This window comes from Bombus affinis, chromosome 1 (assembly GCF_024516045.1).
Source record: "Bombus affinis isolate iyBomAffi1 chromosome 1, iyBomAffi1.2, whole genome shotgun sequence".
Classification (NCBI taxonomy): Eukaryota; Metazoa; Arthropoda; class Insecta; order Hymenoptera; family Apidae; genus Bombus; species Bombus affinis.
The window spans coordinates 6,109,591-6,127,549 of NC_066344.1; the positions used below are offsets into that span (position 1 = coordinate 6,109,591).

The 17,959-nt window shown below is 39.5% G+C and overlaps 1 protein-coding gene and 1 long non-coding RNA gene across 2 annotated transcripts in view; one reads left to right on the forward strand and one right to left on the reverse strand.

Moving 5' to 3' along the window:
• LOC126920897 (protein cortex-like) overlaps positions 1-17,959 on the reverse strand; it is a 250,975-nt gene that overhangs the window by 207,249 nt on the left and 25,767 nt on the right. The window lies entirely within an intron of this gene.
• Positions 1-17,959, forward strand: part of LOC126920935 (uncharacterized) — a 216,223-nt gene that overhangs the window by 183,568 nt on the left and 14,696 nt on the right. The window contains exon 4 of the long non-coding RNA XR_007712150.1: positions 7,136-7,277. This is a non-coding gene — a long non-coding RNA (uncharacterized LOC126920935). The remainder of the gene's footprint in view (positions 1-7,135; positions 7,278-17,959) is intronic.

Consider the following 17,959-nt stretch of genomic DNA (forward strand, 5'->3'; position numbering starts at 1 on the left):
ATATTTATATATTTGCGAAATTAGGACTCTAGTGGGTTGTAGATATTAAAGGGAATTTGCTTATACTCGTACCTAAATGTTAAAGATATTGAAATTTTATATGACGAAGAAAGTTTTCTGAATTTTGATCCTTACGAAGGCAACCAAAATGCTACGGTGTTCAACAAGTGTATAATTATGTTAACAATTTTAATACTTGAAACTACCACATAAATTACGGTATAAAAATACCCAAGAAAATTAAAAAATTGGTAAGAAGAATAGAAAAATCGAGAATATCCAGATACCTTCGATTACCCACGCTAGAGTTAAAACGATATACGATAATACATCTATAAAAATAGAATTATTTAGCGAAAAAGAAAGTATTTAGAAAATTGACACAACAAACTCGAATATTTCGTACGTTACAATCTAGCAATCCTAACTCACACTGCATAAAAGCAACTGCGTAGTACATTTTGCCATACACATAATCACAGCGCAAGTCTCTCTAAGTAAACTGTGATTCTCACGACTCAACGTTACCAACATGATTCAATAACGACGAACAACAAGCCAAATTTATCGACAATGCCATAATAATTCTCGTCGAAACGTATATAATTCCTTATCTTCGAAGCACAATCAGCCTGGTAGTTCGTTATCGCTGTTTCGTATAACCAGAACACGTACTTTCTGAATATTAATACCAAAACCGTGTAAGCCTCGTCAAAATTATCGTGGTGCGATATGCATGCACGGCAGCCTTTTATCGGGCAGAGGCACGAAAATCTTCGTCCGAGTGGAACGTGTTGTAGGAAGAACGGGTGGTGGTATCCCTGGTAGCTGGCAAGGAGCAAAGATAAAGAGTAATGAATGCGATACCCTTGTGGTTCGTCTACCGAGAATAGAAAGAGCGCGTTTTTCTTCGTTCGTGCCGGCAGCAATCTTCTAATGCACCTTCATCCCTTCGCGCGTAAATCACGTGTAAATGTGACTTCTGTGTTGCAATTTTACGAGTCTCTTATCGACTAGGCGTTTACGTGTCATACTTTGCTCTTGCAGATAAGTACTTCGGATTACGTGTAACAATGTTTAAAAGCATCAAGGATTACATACATGTACAGTAAGGATTATTGTACATATATAGTTGAAATAAAGCTTGTCTGAAAGCCATATTTATGATGAAATCTTCTTTACTGTCCTTTTGTTCTATTTGTTTATATGTAATTGAATAAGCTATCTTCAATCTTCAGTCACACATATAGACAGGAGTTTACGTGGATTATCTTTTAAAGAAATTATCTTTTAAAGTATAAATATATTGTTGAATATACCAACGTTAAAGCGGAAGGGAAAGAGATTTTTAGCAAGTAATTAGAACGTGCTTTTTGTGAGATCATATTCTTTTATATTTCTCATATGTTTGTTAAACGGATGAAATAAAAATTCTGTATCAATTTTGTGCAATTAAAACAAAAAACAAAAATGGGATTCCGTTATTCTAATACATTAAGCATCCTGTCATTATATAATACTACCACAATATATTTATGTACGCGATACCAATGCGCAAAATTCATTGAAACGTAGTGAAACAAGATTGAATAGCCTCGATAAATATGTGCCTGAAAATGTACTTTTATACCTATGAACAATTTCTCTTGCCTTAACAAACGCAACTCATATTCCAATCTTCCCCAACAGTTCTGAAATACTCTGCTCTGCTGTAACCGTGCAACGTATATCCAATACGAAAGAAAGACTGCGGCAGCCGATAAATTATACCTATTCACCTATCCATCTAAAAAAACTAAATATGTACACATGTTGGCGTTTTAATAAGATCTCAGTCAGATTACATTGAGAATTCGGTTAGATTTTAACTCGAACAAAAAGGGGCAGGGTCGTTACACGATTCATTTTGAAATCCGTGCAGCATCGGGAAATCGCGTGCTACGTATCTAATACACGCGATCGTACGCGTTTGAATGCGTGCATCTGTCCTCTCCGCGTGGATGCACAAATGTTCGCATCACGCGTATGCGTTCCACGGATCTGCATCACACAAGCATATGTGCATGCACGTGGCATGCATCTGCATACGCGCGCGCATACGCCGGTTTGCTGTGTTCGTAAACATGTCCAGAAGCCGGCCAGAGCCATTGTTGCCGGCTTAAGATCCATTAGGGACCTTCGTTTATTTATTATGCGACCGGTTCAACTATCGGTACTAACCCGCCAGCCGAACGTAACATTCGCTTTTATCGGATTCTGCGAATTTTCGATATCGTACCGACTTCCAAGGAAGCGCTATGCCAGACCGGCGAGTTACCTCTCCTAGAGAAACTTAAATTAGTGCCTTTCATTTGCGAATAGCAGATAAGCATTCGCTCACCTAACATTTATACGATACAGTTTTATAACGTTTAATGGAACTGAACTTGATGCTCTATGGTTTGGAGTTAGGAATTGGATCGGTAGTTTTAGGATACGTTAGAAACTGTATCGCTATCGACGCGGGATTGTGAAAAATGTCGAATTTATTCGATTTAGTGTACTGGAAGCAGGTTTGCAACCTCGATGTTTAAAATAAAAAACGAGGTCTGTGATGTTTTTACTCAGAAGTAAGAAATTATTAAAAGAAATATAGAAATAGGATCAAGCTATAAGAAATGTGTTTTTATAAGATTAAATATTATCCTTCGAGAGTCTATTCAATTATTATTTACAATATTCCTATACTTGTTACCAAAAATATTTAGTCTATTTTCAATTTAATTCTACTTCATTCTAAATAATTTCGTGAAATCAGTTGATCGATAAAATTGAAGCTATTTGTTTGTCTTTTTAATATCAAGTTATCTTTTCATTCTGTTCGAATCCCTCTGAGAGTCTCCCTATCGGACGCTTGAAACGTGTTAACAACGAACAATAAGCGAAGCTCCACAGAAAAGAATTCGATATTACTCGTACCTCTCAATCGATCATCGTTTGAAAATGCAGCGTTCGTCGAGTCTTTTAAAAAATGGTAACAAAGTAACAAGCCCATAAGAAACTCTCGCAACCAGCGTACAATTCATGTCTCGAACGTTTGTGCAAGCATCTACTTCGTGAGTAGCAACCATGTTCCGCGAAGCTTGAAGATCCGGACGCAATCCAAGTGTACTTCACGGTAAAGTGGCGCTCTCAAGGTTTGAGCCACGAAGAAGAAAGGAAACGGCAAGCTCGTGCTACTCAGGACGCACAAGATCCGCGCGTTGCATAGCTGCAATGCAAATGATAAACGCAACGAGGTTCCCAGCTGTGGACTTCGACACCAGCTGACTGTCGGATGAACGATCAGGGCCGAAGATCAGCACGCTCGTAAATCCTGCCCGGGACGATGGTCATCGGTATTTTAATTGACCCTCGAGAGTGCTCGAGAGTTCGTCGCGATTTCGTCGCGTACGGAGAGAAACAACGACGAAAGGATGTGAAAAGGGCGGAGGAAGAGGAACGAAGAGAAAAAGAGAGAAAGAAGAAGAAAGAGAGAGAGAGAGAGCGTGAGGCCAGGCCCGTGGCAGGGAACACGCTGCGTCTCGAGCAGCTGCAGAAACTCGGAAGAAAATCAATTCGATGGATCACCGCTAGCCGGGGTTAGACTGGCAATTATTAGCGAACATGCGGAAGAGATAATTGGATGCTCGGGGGTTCCCTCTAAAACCTCTGACTTCGTTGGCAATCTGCATAAAGCGAGGCGGTTCCGCGCGCAAGTCGCGTTCTTTCGCTTGTGAAAATGGCCGATTCTTTCGAAAACGATGAATCGTATACCTGATGAGGAGTGACAGTTACAATATCGCCAAGGGTAAAAATAGGCGAACAAGAATCAGAGACTCTTCGCTCGGTCATGTTACCGTCAAAAATTTGCATTTCTATACGGTCTTGGGTGAAAAAGGAAAGATGAAATTATTCGATAAAGGTGGAAAGAGATTGTTGACGCGAATGGTTCGAAAAGGAATTCTTTATGCAATTCTAAAGCGTTTCAAATGAAAGCGCATTACTTCTATTTCATTTTTATGTGATCAACAAGATCAACGACAGATTTATCAGCCACGAGCATCAATAAACTATCGGATAAAATATTTGATCGAATCTTTTTGGTATCAACGTAATATTAAAAATCCAATGTGAAATTTCCTTCGTTATACTCGCGATCATTGACACAGAATCCAAGGAAACAGATACATGCACGATAAACGCTAGAGGTAATAAATCTTTAAGCAACCGTAGGAACGTATTGTTAGGAGAATCTCTGATCTACTTTAGAAACTGGTAATCATCGATGCGCACACGCGGAAGAGATAATTGGACGCTCGAGGGATACCTCGGAACCTTTCGATTCTGCTGCCACAGTAATCTGAATAAAATAAAAAGCAGTTGATACGTCGATAATATCGTCACGTGTACACCTCCGTATAATCGATGACGAAACATAAACTCGTTGCGCGAAAATATACCTAATATAATGGTGTTTATCGATGAACTGCGAAATTTCCATATGAAGCTGGATTCGTTTGGTGAAATAAACGGAAACGAATGGTCGAACGAATCAGAAAAACGAAAAACTTCTGCAAGCAGCTGCAGAAACTCGGCGGCAAATAAACTCGAATGGACCATTGGTAACCAGGCCAGCTGTTATTAGCGAATATGCAGAAGAGATAATTGGACCCTCAGGGAACGCCTCGAGGAATTTTAACTTTCTTAGAAGGCTAACCTCAACGAAATCTGCGTTTACGCATCAGCAACCACTGATGCCAGGGCACCACAAACAGAAATGTTAGATAGATAAATCTTCCCATACGGTATAACATTACGGGATCGCAAACTAACGCGCTAAGGAAATTTATATCGGTGTTTCAAGAAACTAAATTCTTCGAATAAACGTTTATTTGTGTTCGTTTATTTACGTTGTTCTTGGAGTAGGCTCGAAAGAGCGAACTTATCCTGTCGAAGTTATAAATTTGCGTTGCTCAATATGTAAGACGTATTTTCAAGATGAATTCAATATCCCGGAATGTAGATGATTAATGCTTTACTAATACCGTCGTTTCAGTAAGGTTCCTTAGTGTTTCAAGAAACGAGTGTATGAATTATCGTGTTTCACCGTTTCTAATATATCTTTGAATATTAACTGTAATGAAAATAAATTAAAATTAGCAATGATTAAGGATTCACTGTGATATTTCAATGTTTGCTATTTTTTGTGATATTTATACAATTAAATGAAACGTGTAATTAGATAAATCGCGTGTTCTTAATAGATTAACGAAGACGTACAGTGACTACACAAACTATTTGCGTATACTTTTATTTTTCCACGAAGCGTTTTCTATCTGATTCTACATTTAATTTTCATTCTATCAAATTTTTATAATAATATAAAATTGTTACTAAATGATAAGAAATGTACGTAAATGCTATAATAAACTGAACGGTGTACAAATAATTTTCTCTTCTACTAATATAACTACCACGTCAACATCTCAACTCAAACTCATCTTTTCGAAACTATGATTTTTTTTCTCGAAAAATCAGCTAGGTGCTATTGAATATTACAAATGTCCATATTATATCTACGTCAGAAATGTAAAATCCTAGCTCTGAGACTTTCTCAGCCGATCTCGGATAGTAATGCAATGGCGAGCTACAAACAACATCGAAGCAGCGATAGCCGATGACAGTATATGAGCTGTTCGTGCTTAATATAATTATTGCTATCGTTACAGTTTATCAGACGGTATCGAAACGATGCTTCGATTAGAATCGTGCCGGCTGTATCGATCGCGGCGAATAACTAAGATTATTTACTGAACATGTCGGCAATGAAGCCGGCGGTTAACGCAAACGTGCAACGAGATTCGCTCGCGCGCGCATGGATTCATTTCCCACAGTTTAGAGCCGCTATTGCGCTAACGAGCGATGCGCTTCCCGTGTTTGACGATTCTCCCGCAAGAGAATCCAAGTCGTTTTCTGGTTGCCCACTTTCTCTGTTCACCATCATTGAAATATCGCGCCGATTGAGTGACACTCGAGCAGAACGAACGAAGCCACCGGTCGAATCGTCCAACTGTTTCGCCACGCTGGATATTTGTTTCAGATCTCGAATGGATGAATCATGTATGAGGATCTAAAAGATCATAGTAGTTAAATCGAGAAACTTATTACGTAACGCGAGCAATACGAACGTGATGACTCAGTTCGATGAATCGGAGGTGGAAGATCGATTGCAATTATATAGCAATGCGATCGATATGGAAAATAAGATACGAAGATGAAAATTTCCAAATACACATATCGAGAAATATTTATTGCAACAAATAATAAATTGTACCAAAGTACTGTATCGTTAAAGCAGCGCGAGAAGCTTATTGAGGCTACGCTACAATTACTGCAGTGGACAAAATGACTAACAAAATGACGTAGCTTTACATAGAAAATGTGTAAACCTAGAACGATGTATTTTTGGTGATTGCTTGCGACTTTCAGCAAAGTTTCTTTACAAGATTTATACTTCAATTGTCGATAGTTCAAATACGCTTGAGAGACAATTTACTATTTTCTTTTAATAAATTCCTATGGCAACGAAGATGATTGATACGTTCTAAACTTGTGACAAATCCAAACAAAGTAACAATATCCTGTGATTTACCTTTGCACGCTAATCAAATAAACACCAACGTAATGCTTTTAAAGCTGCCTTGTCATTCATACCATAGAAATTTATTTTTGCCTTATACTAAAATTTCCTAAAATATTCGAGTAAAATGGCATCTATTTACAAAATCATAACACCACACCAAGAACATTCCAATTTTTAACTTACGTTCGGAAGGCAAAATAAAGCCAACTCCACGCTGTTCTACTTTCCCTGGGGAATTTCAAATTTCATCCGTTCTGCTAGCTTTATTGCGCGCGATTTATGATGTTGAACGGAGAATCACGAAACGACCTTGCCGCATAGCGTGCGCCACCATAATCGACCACTCGTTACGTATCGCGTCGGATAGGATATTTTCCATCGGACCTCCCGGTGTTTCGTCCAAACGATAAACAATAAGGTGATCTAACGGTAAACAGCAAATCCTGGAAAGTGTATTATGAACTTTTGCAGGCGCAGGTGCCGTGGTCGGCAGGTGCGAGCCTGACCTAGCCCAGCGGGGAGGCTCGAGAATCGAGTGGAAAGAGAAATGGCAAATGGAAGGAACGAGAGTCGAGAGAAGACTGCCCCGAGCGCTGGAGAACAACTATGCCCGGTAAGCAATCGTATACTTCGAGATCGGAAGCTTTCACCCTCCAGCAGAGTCGAGCAAGACCTTCGTACAGCGATTGTAACACGGTATTTTTCTTAACCGGTTCTGTTCAACGAATTAGGGTTAATTTACGGTGAACATCCGGTCGAATGCAGAGCATGCAAATAAGATTTTATTATAGATAAATTTGTCGGAGAATTTGTATTACGAAATTGTTTGGAAAAATTTTTGGATAAGTTAACTTTCTCGATTGTCTTTCGGGTCAAGGGAAAATTTGTTAGGTTAAGTTTGAAAAATGGGAAAATTGAATACAAAGTGGAATGAAAGACAGGTCGCGGAAGTATTTTTTTTATAAATGACAGTGAACAAACTATTAGGAGAAAGAAAGAAATTTTAAGAAAACCAGAAAGCTCTATTATCTAATTGGAATTGGCAAGGGGAATAAGTAAGAAATTACAGATCATTTTATTACTGAAAACTGATCTTTTCGTAAGACTAGAAGAGTATATTATAATGCTAAACCACACGATAAAAGGAATATTAATATTTCCAATGTATCGCATCATCTAATGTGCAGCGATATCTAACAATCAGTATTACAAACACTTTTAAAAATATTTTCAATGAATTGAATAGAAGAAAATTCATAATTTCTTAATTAAATTGAGCCATACATAGATTGAAATAATTGTGAAACTATAAGATAAAACGCCTATAAGAGTATATGTGTAATTGATCCAAAGATGTAACTTCAGAAGAGACGTATAACGTACAATGATTCATATTTGCAGATGCACCACTATAGCATATAACTTGTAACGATAACATAAATTTCCAAGAGATATTTTTGCGGATCTCTCAGATGTAATACGAAACTGAAACATCCAACAAAGGTACAACGGGCTGTGCGATCATCCAATTTTATTTGCTCTTTTTGCCCGATGCGCACTATTTGCCATGATTTATTAACATTTATTACTCATACACGGGACGTTAATTAGATTCTAGTTGTCTTATTGTTAGCAAAGAAATAGCTAGCACATGAAAGGATGCTGGTTAGTACACAAAAGAACCGAGAGGTTCTCGCGATTTGATGCGTACACCTTCCAATGGTCAGCACTCTAATTACAGATGAACCATTAACTTTATTACAATCCTTAAGTGCCACTTAAGCAAACGCGTGCACCAAACTAATTGAAAATTAATTATCACGCGTAAATCACTGTTACCCGCGAACGACGGGACGCGCCACGGTTGTGTCTTCAACATGCTTCCTCATTCTTTTGACGAAGTTAATCTAGAACTTTCAACCGTACCAGCAGAACAATTTCATGTCGTTTAACATTTCAAGAACCTTGTATGTAATTTGATGATTAATTGGTTATACGTTATGAATTAATACTACAACAGGAGTTACAGTAACATGAGAACGTATCTAGTCAGACACGATGTAAATCTGTTCTAGTCCAAGACAAGTACGAATATTAAAATACTAATTTTGATGGAATTAATGTTAAAAATAGACTGTATAGAAGAATTTATTTGATGAGAAACTGTTTCATGACGTTGTATAGATTTAATTATAACTCTTCGTATCTGGTACAAATATTATTTTGTTACCTTTCTCACAATTTCAACATTTTTTGTGGCTTAATATTAATCTAAAATATAGCATTGTGTAATTAGATAATTTAAATGAAAATTTTGCATTGCAACACGTGGATAATGTTGTAACTTTACGGTCAATTTTCGGCGAATATGGAATACAATCGGAGAAACATTGTTTGCTTGTATCGTTAGAATTTGAGTTTATATCTAAACCGTTTTCTCTCCCAACGCTACTGCGTAAATCGAGATGACTCACTGCATATTCCGTACCATTCCGATATGCAGCATTTTGATATTACATAGAAACGTGCGGTACATGTGGTCAATGAGAATACAGCAATTTCGTGCATTTGTATATACAATCCATTCACCGGCCATTAGAAGAATATCGCATGACCTTTCTGAACGCTCCGAGGCAGAGTATAGTTATTGTCAGTGTTCTGCAGAAGGGTTGCTTGTAAATGTGTTTACGCAACAATTGAGATAGAAGTAAATTCTCAAATGATTAAAATTTCTAATGCTATCGTTTTTATTTATCATTTTTCATCGTTCGAACGTGTGCAATCTTTGATATTTTTCCCACTCAAAGTGGATAGATTAAACTCTCTTTAGAAGGTACAGTTGTTCTCATATTGATATTATAAGTTGCGTGTTTAAGAACTTTAACGTTTAACAACATCTGAGATTATATAATCGCGGAAAATTATATCCTAGAAAATAAACAGCTAACAATAAGTATGATAAATGGTATCTATCATAATTTCACGAACAAAAATATCTAATACAATACACGAGATCAACTAAATCGCTAGATTCCACGGAATCAAATTATAATGATCGAAATCGGTTTACTCCGCGAAAAACAACAGGTAAAAGAGATAAAATTATACAAGATAAGTATCGATCAAATATTTCGACGCTAAATGGCACTAAGAAAAATGAAGTTAACCATTTGGACTCTGAATAGCTCAACTATCAAAGCAACTCACGTTCTAGAGAACTTTCATGAGATTCTCTTACTTCAGTGAAACATTCCACGATGTCAGTATCCTCTATTTCTCTCGCGAACGCGTCGAAATAGAAAGCACCGGAAATGGAATCGACACGTCGTATTTCTCGCACGCTGCACCATATTCCGATTATATTCCATTATATGGCGGCTCTATGAAGAAGCATGTTACCGGTACAGCCTTGCTACTGCCCTGAAATGGTTGCTGTCTTAACGTACCAACTATTTCTCGGCAAGTGTAAGGCCGTGCCACGACGACCATTGTTTCGCGGCATAATAGAGCGTCGTCTGAAGCCGATGCGCATCCTGCACGTATCCTGCAGGCTCGGTAATGAGTCCATGCGAGAGACCACGTCGCTCCCGACACCGACAACCTCGTACCTTCTCGGGGACTCTTCGAGATCCTTATCGCGGTGTGTCTGACATTTGACATGCGACGTGTCGTCTTTTCGACTCACCCTTCTCTCCAGCAACCACGGACGCGTTTCATCGCCATTTTTACTTCAGCCAGTTCTCCACGAGGATACGTCCCACCTCAAAAACTTCGCTTCGCTGCATTCGACGTTTCTCGCATGCCGATTTTTACGAGCGAAACGAGTTTATCAAGCGGTTTCCGCGTTGATGAAAGACGCGCGTTTTATGTAGCCGTTTCCACGAGCAAACAAGGGAAATCATTTTTGTTCAGACGGAGCAATCACGGTTTTGATAAATTACAGTTGGCAGATTTTTGTTCGTGGGCTCAATGCGACGGTTTTAAGACTCGCGGAAGCAAGAAGTACACTCGATGATCAAAGTACGATGCTCAAACGAGTTCCACGATTGTTTTTGTCCGTCTCGATAACATGATTTTCTGCAACTGTTTCACGGTTTTGCAAAAGCGTTCAAGACTCGATGTATCTCTCTTCTCGGTGCGACCTGCGTGGAATGTGATTACGGCCTCTGATGCATTTAGTGAGCGATTACGCGCACTTCAGGCCCGCGGTTAATTTATAGCGGGCTTGTTTTACTATTAAATGCTATTTGCGCGTTTTCTGGCATCGTCGGTTGTTACGTCGTATGAAAAAAGTCCCGGCGAAATGATCTATCACTGTCATGTTCCGAGGTAAAGTTCACACTCATTACGGATAATAGAAACGTACGGATACAAACGCGCGTTCGTGCGGACACGTTAAGCGGACGAGATCGAGAAGTAAAATATAGCGTTAAGAAAGTCACAGGTTCAATCTCTGCAGATTTATCAAATTTATAGAGATTTGTACTGTCTATCTTTTAAAGGTAATTCTAAGAACAGGTGTAAATACGCTAATTGTAAGACCAATTCGATATTCTTCTCACTACTGTATCTGTAACCCTTTCACGGCAGTTGAATACACACAACATTGTGCTTTAAATTATTATCTAGCGAAATGATAAATGTATTTGCTTTCGATGAAACTGATCTGAAATTTCATTCGCATCGAAGAACGTACGTTTCTATTATGATAAAGAATATCTTTCCCACGACCCAAAAAATATACGATGCTAAGATGAACAAGCGCGATGCTTCTTATTTCTTTCTTGAAATATCACATTCAAGGAGCACATTGTAATTTCATAAAAACACGCTACGATATAAAACAATCCTTGTAAGTTTGCTTCAACTGTGGCAATAGATTCTCTGGAATTTCTCAAATTCTTTTCGGGATATTCGTTTAATATCTTTGATCCTTATTTTCGAACAAGCAGTACATTCTTCTAGAATCTAGAATAATAACCAAATAATTTTCATATTCCGTCTTTCGTGCAGCATTTGTAGCAAAATATAAAAAACCGATATTGATAGCGATCGATCGTCGAATTTTCGACAAATTAAAAATATTTTGTGAACGAAAAACATTAAGCACAGATGCGCATAACGCGAACGTTCTAGCGAAATCTTTTGGCTAAAGCCGATACGTACCGTACGGCAGTTGACCGGTAGGTCGAGTCAGCTCAGCCAACAATATTGCATTATTATTTATTAATTCGGAGCATACGAGATGTGTATCTCTTACGATGCGGTGCTGCACTACCCAGGATCACGACTTTCTTATCTCCGCAGGCAGCCAGCGATTCTCAATCCGAACGAGAGAGTTTCTTGCTCGTGATCGTCTATTTGCACTTTCATCAAACGAATCCACGAATCCTCTCGCCATTAATTTAATAACCAATCTTACGTAAATTTTCAATGAAAAATTTGTTAAATAAGTTTATCAAAAACTAGATTTCCAGCTTTTAAAACATCTTTAATAATAGCATAGAATTGGCCAAACTTCATCTTTACGGTTGAATAGAATTACTTTGTAAAGATTTATAGTATCTATACAACAGAGTCAATGTTTGAGTAAATATAAAATTTCGTTCAATTTCCATTACATAATATTTCGTTTTTCCTCGTAACCATTTTCATTCTATACGATACTTTCCTCGCGGAATACGTGAAAACGAAAACTACGTTCATTATTCCACCAGCTTTTCATTGTCATTCTCCACGGTGCGAGTTATTTTACCACGTTATTTTACAGTTACTCACCGGCCAAGCTGTTAAATTTTTCGAAACACCAAAAACCAGTTGGATCCCCTTAAGAACTTCTGTACTGTCACGAAACAGCAGTTGCTCAAAGCTTCCAGTACGGAATCCACGGGCTGTAGTACACGCGTTACTCCATTTCCTAGGGAGCAATGTTCAGCTATAGAATCGGTACGAGCCATTACAGTGTAGTCGCGTTACACCACAGGATACCACTGTATACCATAGGCAGTGTCCACCTACGAGTACCTCGAAGCAGTGCAATCTAGTGGCATCGGTCTGACCTCTGAGTACCAGCGGCTACCGTTCTGTGATTACCATGATAATTCGTTGGCTCGCCCATACTCACTACCAGTACCCCCTGGCAGGCCAGATAATATGCAATACCGTCCGATAGAGCAGATTCCGTATTCTTAACGACGACCCATGAGCATATCCGGGCCCATTGTTTCCCAGTCTCGACCTCGCCGAAAGCGCGTATATATCGCGTATATCGCCTGGCGAAAAAGCGCCGACATGTATCCCGAAGAGGCTTTTCAGGCTGTTGAATACGGGAGAAAGTTGGACCCTTTACGACGTTGCTTTTCAGCAGATTACCTTGCTCGTTGATACCGTTTCGAAACGATTCGCCGGGAGTCTTCCATATGTGGCAAGGTGTGGTACACACGCGGACTAGAAGCGTGAGATTGCCTCGGTCTTGCCGCCGCTGCTTTTTAGGACGGATTGCTGTGGTAAGAATTCGAGCTGCGACGATTAGAACATGTTTCTACCGACGTAAACATTTGCAATGGTAAATTGCTGTGGTAATATGTAAAGAATGGGGAGTGGCGCGTTTCTCGTCGTTTTAGGCAATCCGCGGCTCTATTTTATTCGACGGTTTGCGCTCAAACGGAAGATAAATTTATATATCGAAGGTAGATGAAATTTTTGTATTCTTTTTTAGTGCTATCCAATCGTGTATTTTTCTATACTTTGTTGCTTAAAATTCAGAGAAGCGTCTCATTGTCTTTCATTGCGTCTACAGTTAATTTAACATTCCGAAGATGATCATAACTACGACGCTAATCGATAAAGTGCATCTCTAATACTGCATTTATCTTACGAAACTAAATTTAAACTAAAACGGTTTAATGTATTCCTAGCGATAATACCATGACATTATATTACGTTATAAACGATATAGATTTTTGAAAGGATAGTTGAGCTCTAAGTGAAAAAGAACGTCTTAGGGATTGGAAAGAAATTCAAGATACAGATATGCAATAGGAATTGTTTCATCTATCATAAATGGTCGAGAAATTGGAAGAAAGTATCTAACATCAATAGAAGATATATATCTTAACGACTGAGAATATTTCAATTTTTAATTACATATGCATATTTGTTTTGGTCATATTTCTTTAATTCTAATTAATTACTAAGGTTAAGATCGTATATATACAAGTTTCTTATACCAAAATCCAATTTTATCGTTTTATTGTTTCATCATTTTACCAAATCTTCGTAAAGGTATATTTTCTTCCTTTATTGTTCTCACGTACCTCTGTTTAATAACACACGTTTCTACCTGCAAGGCGATTATTCGTTCATCGCAAAGCAAATTAATTTATCCAAATGGCTGAAGTAAGCGTTTCTTCCCACATCGAATAATAGCTCAGGGCAAAAATGTCGACGCCAATCTCCTCTCACAGTCTTTATTAAGTAATAATTCGCAAAACCATATTCCAGATACGAGCACCGATCCATCCAGTTACGACATCGATGTTTCTAACATAAATAAAAGATCTCATCAGCCGTCTATCTTTATCAATCCCATAGTTCCGTGATAAATCCTCGAATCACGTTCACTGATTCGTAACACCACCTTTCTCAATTTCTTCTCTACATATTCTACACAGTCGTAGTAGGAAGTATAATGTGCTTGAATCACCTAAGCTTCAATATTTTTATTGAGGCTATCTGATAGAGGAACGCGTGGATGGATTTGTAATAGAAATATATATTGAAGTAAATATAAGTATAAATACAGGTATTGTGTATGCTGTTCCAGATCAATACTTTAGCAGTGTTACATCACAATAGAAGATGATATGAAGCACGTTGATACATTTATAGCAAAGGGTATTATCAAAACATTAACCTTGCTGTGTAACTCTAGTTGAAAGTTACAAGAAACAGTAATAAAATTCTACTTACAGCTCTTTTGTTTTTAGACTTTGTAACTCAAAACAACATTCATATTCAAGAGCACAATAATATGGACCTCTCCTTTTCTTCATTTTTTTGCTGCACTAATTTCTATTTTGTTCGTAACGGTGGTGGTGTCCAGGTCACGGGTATACAAAAGAAAAGGATGTAGAGTTTTCCTAGAAGCAATTACTTCGACAATTTTAAATCTCAATCTCGAACTATGCACAGTTTAATCAAACCTGTTGTATATTAGAAGACACCGTTGTTCCTTAATATCAAGCAACATATCAGACGCAACAATTCACAATTTCACGGTAGGATTAATTTGAGTCAGCGAGACGGTATTCTATAAACACCGTATAAAGAACTAAAACTAAACACCTAAACGAAAAGATAATTTTCAGAAATAAAGTAATATACGCGTTACTGAATTACGGTAATTACAACTGAGAATATTAACATCAAATCAACTATAGCCGTCAATGCATATAACGTATTTCACTGTTTGTCACCGCATGAATAACGAATTAACGTGTCTAATCTTCAACGGTGAATCGGTCAAAAAATTATTTATGGCCAAACTTATCGAATTACGAGTCGACTTATTTAACTTCACTCGAGTAACTTTAACTTATCCTACATATTCTTCGTTTCACTAGCAATGAAAGCAGTTGCAAAATTCCACCGAAAAGTACGAATAAATCGCGAAGTAAACGGTGCACGGACGATACGATCGTTTAAATTCGGCGATACGAAGGTAGCGGACGCGGGTGACGTCTACTTGACGGTAGCTCGACAAGCATCGCACAATAATAGACGATACATATGTATGCGAGGATTCATAAGCGAACTGGCGAGCCGGTGCTACTCTGGGGCCCATGTCAAGCCCGTTTCTCTACGCTCGTCCTTATGCAGAGCAGGGACGATTTCCTCGTGTCTGAATGGCTTGAATAATATACGTTTGAAGTTAATGGTCTCCATTCAAGGCGCCTGCCATGCCTCTATATACCTATATATGCGGCACGCTACTCGGCGTCGCGCCGGTCCCACGTCCTATACGGTTCTCATGTGTCACTCAGGATCGCTGCGTACGTAACTTAAACTGGGCCCCCGAGTGCCGTGGAGCCGCGGTATGCAACCGGGAATCGCGGTGCCGCGTTTTAATCCTTCGTGTTGCAGCGTTTCCAACGTGGCGCGGTATATTCCCCGATGCGCACGATGCGATGCTCGCGCGGAGTTCCCTCGTGATCGCGGGAACGCGATTTCTTTCGCTCCGATGGACCTTGCTTTTTCTTTCCTTTACGTGATCTTGCCTCCGAATGGCAAACGAAGAAGCGATATTTTTGCCAGTGTCTTTCGTAATGGAGAGGTTTCAGGTTTTATCGTGGATCGTCGAGACGTGTTTGGTGGTATACATTGGCATTTATTAGCTCCTTCTTTCTTCCCGTTCACTCCTCTCGGCTCGATCGTTCGGTGAATCGGTGTCTGTTATTCAATGACTCGAAAAACGTGTTCAATGGCTTCAGTGAAGCGCAAACGGAGATCAGTTTGGCGTACAACTTGCAGAATTATATGTAACAGTCACTTGCTCGAGGTACGAAGATCTTTTTGCTAAGTAACTTTGATTTCTGACGGCTTTTTCTTAAGCAATGCCGGACTTTTCGACGTTTAAAGTCATCGCACTGATTGCTGCTGCAGTATCGGTAATATACAGATCCAGTCACCAACGCGGGTATTTCATCGATACAATTCGAATTCTCATTCATGGTTGATATATCTTCGTTTTCGATGATACAATTTTATTTACTTGTTTGGAAAAAATAAAATAAATCGAAAGAAAAGATTCAAGAAACACCGATTATCGACGCTTTTGCAGATCAGAAACTAACCGTTCTAGAAGTCACTACTACAATCCAAACTTCTACAAAACCTACCAACACTTCGAACTTCGTAACGACACAACTTCAGCAGATTTCTCTACCAAACGTCATAAACTTCTCATGCTGCTCATCTCCCCATAATGAGACCGAAAGGAAGAGTTACGCGACACCGTAACGACTGACTTCTCCGAATCCTCCAAGCTCGTTCCACTTAAGGCGCTAGGAATAACGACAACACACACCAACAAGTGGCATCGCGTCGTTAATAAAATTCCCTTAGTACCGGCGTGTAGTCAAAAGTGGCTACATACGGAGGGAGACTATATACCGGCTCCGCGTCACAAATAGACCCGTAACTCTGCGAGTGGTGCGATCTCGATGTCCCTTTTTATCCATCAATTTCTCGGTAAGGTCGTAAAAGCGAGGCCGAGGTGGGCTCGTTTCGCACGGCTCTTCCGCTCGTACGATCGGGAAAACCTTAAGCAGAAGTTGCGTTTGCATAATCGTGTGGCCCGACGGCCGAGCGAGCGCCGCTCCGCACTCTTTATCCGGCGATTTACCCGCGGCTGGGCCTCGGTGTAATGTCCGTGTCGCCGCACGAGTGTCGCTCCGGACGGCTTCGACTGTAACTTACTTACGCCAGGACGCTTTCGAGCGAAGCGGCGCTTTCGCGTGTGTTTAGCCGAAGGAGAGGCCGACTTAGGTGCCTACCGCCAACTTTTACGTCCGACTCGGCCAGACTTCTCTCGCGACCTCGCGATCTCGACCGTGAGAAAGGGCACGACTGTTGGCGCAGAGACACAGCGCGAACTGCTCCGCTGTTATAATTGTATCCGCGAGCCGAGGGCATTTTCGCTTCTCCTCGGAAACGACCGTGTCACGTACGCGGCTATATGTGCACGCGGATGGACGCGGACCGCGCGAACAACTGGTCTGAGAAAATAGACGAGACGCGGCCAATTGTCGGCCGGTTGCTTCTTCTCGGTGGTCGTGAAAAGCACGCGAGCTCTCAGCTTGTTTTAGATTATGCGTTATGCGCGTGACGAAAAGCCGAGGAAGAAAGGAAGGAAATGGCGATGCAGGAACTGACTGCAGAGATTCATCTCGCAGGAGAAATGAAACGTGCGTGATATTTCTTTGAGCTCACTGAACAATCTTATACGGGGATTTTGTAGAAATCTAGGGTGAGAATTGATTTATCTTAACCTTTTCACGCTTGATTGCACGTAAGCAACATCGTACTTTAAGATGTTGTTAATTAATTGATTGTTGTTAATGGTAAACGTACTTGGTTTTGGTAAATGCGTTTCTAATTTTTAGTATGTTACGTTTTCTTCCAAAAAATCGGAAAGACGCGTTTCTACTACCAATGATCGGCAAAAAAATATTTTTTTCCACAATCTAGAAACCATTAATAGGAGAGAGAGTTTTACCTCGTTTGGTTTAAATA